Source organism: Euprymna scolopes, chromosome 12 (genome assembly GCF_053919585.1).
Source record: "Euprymna scolopes isolate OS-2025 chromosome 12, ASM5391958v1, whole genome shotgun sequence".
Taxonomy (NCBI): Eukaryota; Metazoa; Mollusca; class Cephalopoda; order Sepiida; family Sepiolidae; genus Euprymna; species Euprymna scolopes.
Genome location: NC_136493.1, coordinates 72170950 through 72178449, shown reverse-complemented (window position 1 = coordinate 72178449; position 7500 = coordinate 72170950). Strand labels below are relative to the sequence as shown.

General features: G+C 28.7%; 1 protein-coding gene and 1 long non-coding RNA gene across 5 annotated transcripts in view; both read left to right on the top strand.

The window, feature by feature from the left end:
- The window catches only part of LOC145291329 (uncharacterized), a 5590-nt gene extending 2265 nt beyond the window's left edge, over positions 1 to 3325 (top strand). Inside the window, exons 1-2 of the long non-coding RNA XR_013869382.1 lie at positions 1 to 2449; positions 2512 to 3325. The exon at positions 1 to 2449 is cut by the window's left edge and continues 2265 nt beyond it. This is a non-coding gene — a long non-coding RNA (uncharacterized LOC145291329). The remainder of the gene's footprint in view (positions 2450 to 2511) is intronic.
- The window catches only part of LOC145291330 (receptor-type tyrosine-protein phosphatase N2-like), a 1723320-nt gene that overhangs the window by 1259287 nt on the left and 456533 nt on the right, over positions 1 to 7500 (top strand). The window lies entirely within an intron of this gene.

Genomic DNA, 7500 nt, shown 5'->3' with positions numbered 1-7500 from the left:
TGAATTTAACTTTTGATAGGATGCCAGTTTTTACAAGTTTTTTAAGCTCCATTTTCAAACCTTTCAACATCAACTTTCTCCAATGAAGCGAACGGTACATTTCATTTTCTTTTTCTTGAATACGGGTTGTATATTCTCTTAGAATTCGAATCTGGCTGACTTTTTGCGCATTTTCTTAGGCTGAGAAAACTTCAGAGAAACTTTCATTTAATTCTGATTTTCCTACTCAGTTGTTAGAGTTTCGACTTTTTGACAAAACATATTTATACGCAAATTCCACTAATTGAATTGTTGAATAGAATATGTTACAAAAAGATTTCCTGTTTTCTTAACACGAAGACTTTTAATTTCATTGTCGTTCCATTAAATTTAACATTAGTAAATCACCTTCCAAATTTATTTTCAACTCAATCACTGTTCTGGATGTTTTGCAAATCTTTAACATGGTAAGTTTATTTTATCTTTTTTATGTTTGCAAATTTATGATTGATAAGTTTAATCCCGAATCTAACAAATACGGAAATAATTTCTGTTGATTGGTGATGCCATGAAACTGCAGAAGGTCTAAAGCTAAGTAGATTATATCATCATTTATTATTGATATAGTTTTCTAGTACATTGTATTATCATTCACTGAAATTCATTGATCGATCTCTCTCTCTATATATATATGTGTGTGTGTGTGTGTGTGTGTGTGTGTGTGTGTGTGTGTGTGTGTGTGTGTGTGTGTGTGTGTGTGTGTGTAGTCATCCACAGATAGACTTGTCGCTGTCTTAGATAGCATCCATTTCGAATCAAGCATTGAACATACAACCATCTAGTTGATAATCGACGGCCCATTGGATTGCCACTCGCAAATAATATCCTCAAATGTCTATTAAATATTTGACTGCTGCTTTTACAATGCTGCATATTTTTTATTTACTAACAAATATATATACGTGTATGTGTGTGTACTAATGACAGATTAAGAATATGCTTCAATCGTGTTCCATTCACTATTTATCTATATAAGTTACTAAAAAATATTCAAATGATAATATGTCTGCTAAAAAAGGTAAAACGGTAATAAATGATATGTGTGTTAAAAAAAGCAGTAATAAATAATATGTGTGTTTAAAAAAAGTAAAACGGTAATGAATGATATACGTGTTAAAAAAAAGAAAATCAGCAATAAATATGTGTGTTAAAAAAGGAAAAACAGTAATAAATAATATGTGTGCTAAAAAAAGCAGTAATAAATATGTTTGTTAAAAAAAAAGAAAAACAGTAATAAATATGTGTGTTAAAATAAACAGTAATAAATAATATGTGTGTTAAAAAAGAAAAGCAGTAATAAATAATATGTGTGTTAAAAAAGAAAAACCGTAATAAATGATTAACGTGTATAAAAGGAAAGAAAAACGTCACAAATTATATGCATATTGAAAAAAGAAAGAAAAACCGTAATAAATCATATGTGTATTAAAAAAAACATAATAAATGATAAGTGTGTTAAAAAAAGGAAAACCCCTAATAAATAATATGTGTGTTAAAGAAAAAGAAAAACAGTAATAAATAATATGTGGGTTAAAAAACCGAAATAAATAATATGTGGATTAAAAAACCGAAATAAATAATATGTGGATTAAAAAACCGAAATAAATAATATGTGGATTAAAAAACCGAAATAAATAATATGTGGATTAAAAACCCCTAATAAATAATATGTTGATTAAAAAACCTTAATAAATAATATGTGTGTTAAAAAAATGAAAAAACCGTAATAATATGTGGGTTTAAAAAACCGTAATAAGTAATATGTGTGTTAAAAGAAAAGAAAAACCATAATAAATAATATGTTGGTTAAAAAAAAAAGTAATAAATAATATGTGTGGTAAAAAAAAGAAAACCCGTAATAAATAATATGAGGGTTAAAAAAAGAAAAAAAACGGTAATAAATATTAAGTGTTAAAAAAAAGAAAAACGATAATAAATGATATGTGTGTTAAAAAAAAGAAAAACGGTAATAAATGATATACGCGTCAAAAAAAGAAAAACGGTAATAAATGATATGTGTGTTAAAAAAATAAAAACGGTAACAAATGATATACGTGTTAAAAAAAAAGAAAAACGGTAATAAATGATATACGTGTTAAAAAAGAAAAACGGTAATAAATGGTATATTTGTTAAAAAAGAAAAACGGTAATAAATGATATACGTGTTAAAAAAAAGAAAAATGGTAATAAATGATATATGTGTTAAAAAAGAAAAACGGTAATAAATGATATACGTGTTAAAAAAAGAAAAACGGTAATAAATGGTATATTTGTTAAAAAAGAAAAACGGTAATAAATGATATACGTGTTAAAAAAAGAAAAACGGTAATAAATGATATACGTGTTAAAAAAAGAAAAAATGGTAATAAATGATATACGTGTTAAAAAAAACGGTAATAAATGATATACGGTGTTAAAAAAACGGTAATAAATGATATACGTGTTAAAAAAAACGGTAATAAATGATATAAGTGTTAAAAAAAAAGAAAAACGGTAATCAATAACGGTAATAAATAACACCGTGTTAATAAAGAAAAACGGTAATAAATGATATACGTGTTAAAAAAAGAAAAACGGTAATAAATGATGTGCGTGTTAAAAAAAAGAAAAACGGTAATAAATGATATACGTGTTAAAAAAAGAAAAATGGTAATAAATGATATACGTGTTAAAAAAAGAAAAAATAAATGATATACGTGTTAAAAAAAAACGGTAATAAATGGTATACGTGTTAAAAAAAGAAAAATGGTAATAAATCATATACGTGTTAAAAAAACGGTAATAAATGATATACGTGTTAAAAAAAAAGAAAAACGGTAATCAATAACGGTAATAAATAACACCGTGTTAATAAAGAAAAACGGTAATAAATGATATACGTGTTAATAAAGAAAAACGGTAATAAATGATATACGTGTTAAAAAAAGAAAAACTCTAATAAATAATATGTGTGTTAAAAAAATAAAAACGGTAATGAATGATATACGTGTTTTAAAAAATAAAACCGGTAATAAATGATATACGTGTTAAAAAAAGAAAAACGGTAATAAATGATATACGTGTTAAAGGAAAGAAAAGCGGTAATAAATAATATGTGTGTTAAAAAAAGTGAAACGGTAATGTGTCAAAAATAGAATGAAAAAACCGTAATAAATACGTGTGCTAAAAAAAGAAAGTAAATATATATGTGTGCGTGCGTGTGTGTGTGTGTGTGTGTGTGTGTGTGTGTGTGTGTGTGTGTGTGTGTGTGTGTGTGTGTGTGTGTGTGTGTGCGTGCGTGTGTGTGTGTGCATAAAGATGATTGTAGTAAAATACAGGATGATTAGCTACATAAATTCACTCGCACTCTAATCCTAGATCTCCTACATAAGTGTGCGTATAAATACATACATTATATATATACTAGCATGGGTGCCCGGCGTTGCCCGGGTATTTGGAGGTGTATGTTGAGCAAAAAAAAAGCGCTCAAATCTTTTTAATTTGATCCTTATTATGACCCCTTAACATTTATTGTTTGGAGCTCCAATCAAGTTATTAAGTTAGATCCATGTCCAAGGAACCCATATCTAAAATTTAAAGTGTTTAGACCCAAAATTGTCGTCGGAGTTTGGTAGAGTTCTCAAAGGTCAAATCGTTGCACTTTGACCCCTTTACAGCCAAATTTCTGGCCGAAAACCGATCACATCGATTTTCCCAAATCTAAGTGGCCTGTATATCAAATTTCAAGTGTGTAGACTTAAACTTGACAGAGTTATTGCGTAGGGAAATGTACACACACCACAGACACATAGACAGATACACAGACACGTTCACACACACACACACACACATATATATATATATATATATATATATATATATATATATATATATATATATATATATATATATATATATATATACATACTAGCATTTTAGCCCGGCGTTGCGCGGAGGTGTGTGTTGAGCAAAAAACAAAAAAGTGATAGTAGAAAGGAAGGCTCGAACCCGTACAGCAAAGGACGAAAAGAACGGGGGTGGGGACTGACGTTTTTGTCGTTACGATCATTGCCAAACCGGAAGTAACGTAGGTTTTAATTAAGGCTAGACAATAGAAAGGAGAGGATGACTTTCAAAAATATCGGCGAAAAAACGACCCTCCCCTGTAGAAAAGTGCCCAGTTGAAGATGAAGATATTAATGTTTTTAGCTAATTTTTCGATATTTGTTGTCTGAAATGGCGTACTTCAAAACAATACTGATTTTGTAAAAATCCGTCGTCTCTGTCGAAAGTTTTAGGCACACATGCAAACATACATTTATATATTGGTAACTAAAAATTTTCGACCCAAACCGACTAAAAAGCTTGCCCTATCTCTGAATACCCTTTATGTAAAATTTCAAATGTTTAGACCAGGAAGTGTCTGAGTAATTTGGTAGAAACCACAGAGGTAAATTTTTTTTTTAATTTGACCCCTAATGTGACCCCCTAACATTTATTGTTTTGGGCTCAACTCCAGTTATTAAGTTAAATCCATGTCCAAGAAACCTATATCTAAAATTTCAAGCGTTTAGACCCAAAATTCTCGGAGGAGTTTGGTAGAGTTATTAAAGGTAAAATCGTTGAACTTTGACCCCTTAATAGCCAAATTTGTGACCGAAAACAGAATTACACAGATTTCCCAAATTTCAGTACCATGTACCCCAAATTTCGAGTCTGTAGACTTAAAATTGACAAAGTTATTGCGTAGGGAAATGTACACACACAGACACACAGACACACACACAGATACGTTCACTTTTATAGATATACTAGCATTTCAACCTGGCGTTGCCCGGGTGTTTGGATGTGTATATTGAGCAAAAAAAAAAGTAGTAGTAGGAACGCAGGCTCGAATTCGTACCGCGAAGGGGGAAAAGAACGGCGAAAAAACGTGGCGTCTTTGCCGTTAAAACCACCGCCAAACCGGAAATTACGTAGGTTTTCATTAAGGCTAGACAATAGAAAGGAGAGGATGACTTTCAAAAATATCGGCGAAAAAAGCGACCCCTCCCTGTAGAAAAGTGCCCAGTTGCAGATGAAGATATTAATGTTTTTAGCCAATTCTTCGATATTTGTTGTCTGAAAGGTCGTACTTCAAAACAATACTGATTTTGTAAAAATCCAGCACACATGCAAACATACATACTACATACATTTATATATTGATAACTTAAAATTTTCGACCCAAACCGATTAAATAGCTTGCCCTATCTCTGAATACCCTTTATGTAAAATTTCAAATGTTTAGACCAGGAAGTGTCTGAGTAATTTGGTAGAGACCGCAGAGGTCAATTTTTTTTAAATTTGACCCCTAATGTGACCCCTTAAAATTTATTGTTTTGGGCTCAAATCAAGTTATTAAGTTAGATCCATGTCCAAGGAACCCATATCTAAAATTTCAATTGTATATACCCAAAATTGTCGGAGGAGTTTAGTAGAATTATCAAAGGTCAAATCGTTGAACTTTTACCCCTTAATAGCAAAATTTCTGGGCGAGAACGGATCTCAAAGATTTTCCCAAATCTCAGTACCCTGCATATCAAATTTCTGCGTAGGGAAATGTACCCACACAGACACACACACATAGATAGATAGATAGACTAAACAAAAATATATACATATACATAAACATATATGGAAATAATTTTGTATTTACTATAAATTTTTTACGCAAATATGCAAGTATAAATTATGCAGAATATCTGCATGAATATAATTACACGTAATAGTAAACTAAAGATGATCATCCCATTAGAAAACCGAAAAAACTAATAGGGAATTAATTAAAGTGAATGTTTAAAAGAATATACAAATTAGCTAGATCTTTTGCTAGTGAATACAATTCCAGAAACCATATTTAAGAAAATTTTCTTTTCTTTTTAAATAAATAGAAAAGAGGGCTTGTAATATGAATACCAATACACACAAACGAAAAACGAATTTATAGGAGTATAGAAGATATACAGGGTGACCCCCAAAAAACAGAGGACATTCAATTGCTTTTCAAATCATTTTACAGTCAAGGGGGGAAAAAAGGCCAAAGACCCTAGTGGTTTGATGTGATGTATTGAATATAATAAACTAGTTATGACCAAAGTTTCATTTCATTCGGACAAAACACTAAGAAACGGGGCCTAATTAGAGGTGTGTCCCGTTTTTGGCGGTCACCGTGTATATATATATATATATATATATATATATATATATATATATATATATATATATATATATACATTATATATATATATACAATACACATATATACAATATATATACAATATATATATATATATGTACAATATATATACATATACATTATATACATACATACATACATTATATATATACATTATATACATACATACATTATATATATATACATTATATACATACATACATTATATATACATTATATATATACATACATTATATATATATACACATTATATATATACATATATTAAATATATATACACATTATATATATACATATATTATATATATACATACATTATACATATACATTATATATATATATATATATAATATATATATATATATATATATATATATAATGTATGTATGAATATAGAAAAAGTATATCCGCTCAAGCTATACAAGTTTGACGTCACTTTTATGTCGACTTGCTAAGATTAAAAACAAGATTCTTATGTCCAGAATGCTTATTCAAATTTTGATCAACATCCATTATATGTTTTTGATCATAGAAAATATCTAAAAGCTTAAGGGATCATAACAATAAATTCAGATTCAGAGCATCCTGCTTTATTAGTTGATGTATAATAACTAAATCTAAAATATTAGAATTTTTAAATAAGGATTTTTCACTAAAAACCTTCCAAAATATACAAAATAAATACAAATTGAAATTTGATGAATCTTTATTTACTCGTGTCTTATATCTATTCTTAAAACTTTCTAATAATCGGTCATACAATTAAGCTAATGAGATAATCTAGTTTATTGCTCCACCCCCTCTTTGATGAATTATATTTATTTTTATGGTTCTTTTTTTTTCTAACAATATCACTGACTAAAATGATTTTGTAGCAAAAAATCCAGTGTCGGAGCTCACAAAGTTGAAAATAACATTTCAAATTTTGTCTTTTCTTTCGTATATCTAAAAGTATTAGTTATTTGAAATCAAGATACGCCAACAAATCTTTTTTTTACTTTGCTTATTTTAATGTGTCACTGTTTATCAAGACTAAAATACCACTCGAGAATTAGAGTAGAAAACGATGAGTGCAATGACTTGAATTGGATTATTCAAGTAGACAACTCAACAAGAAATTGTTAGCATTGAACCTTAACAACGACAATGTTGTAGTTATCTGGAAAGCAGTTTATGGTGTTTTGTTTTACATATAAAAATTCCTTGAAAGAAACTTTGTTCATGGAAGTTTCCTTTAGTTTTAG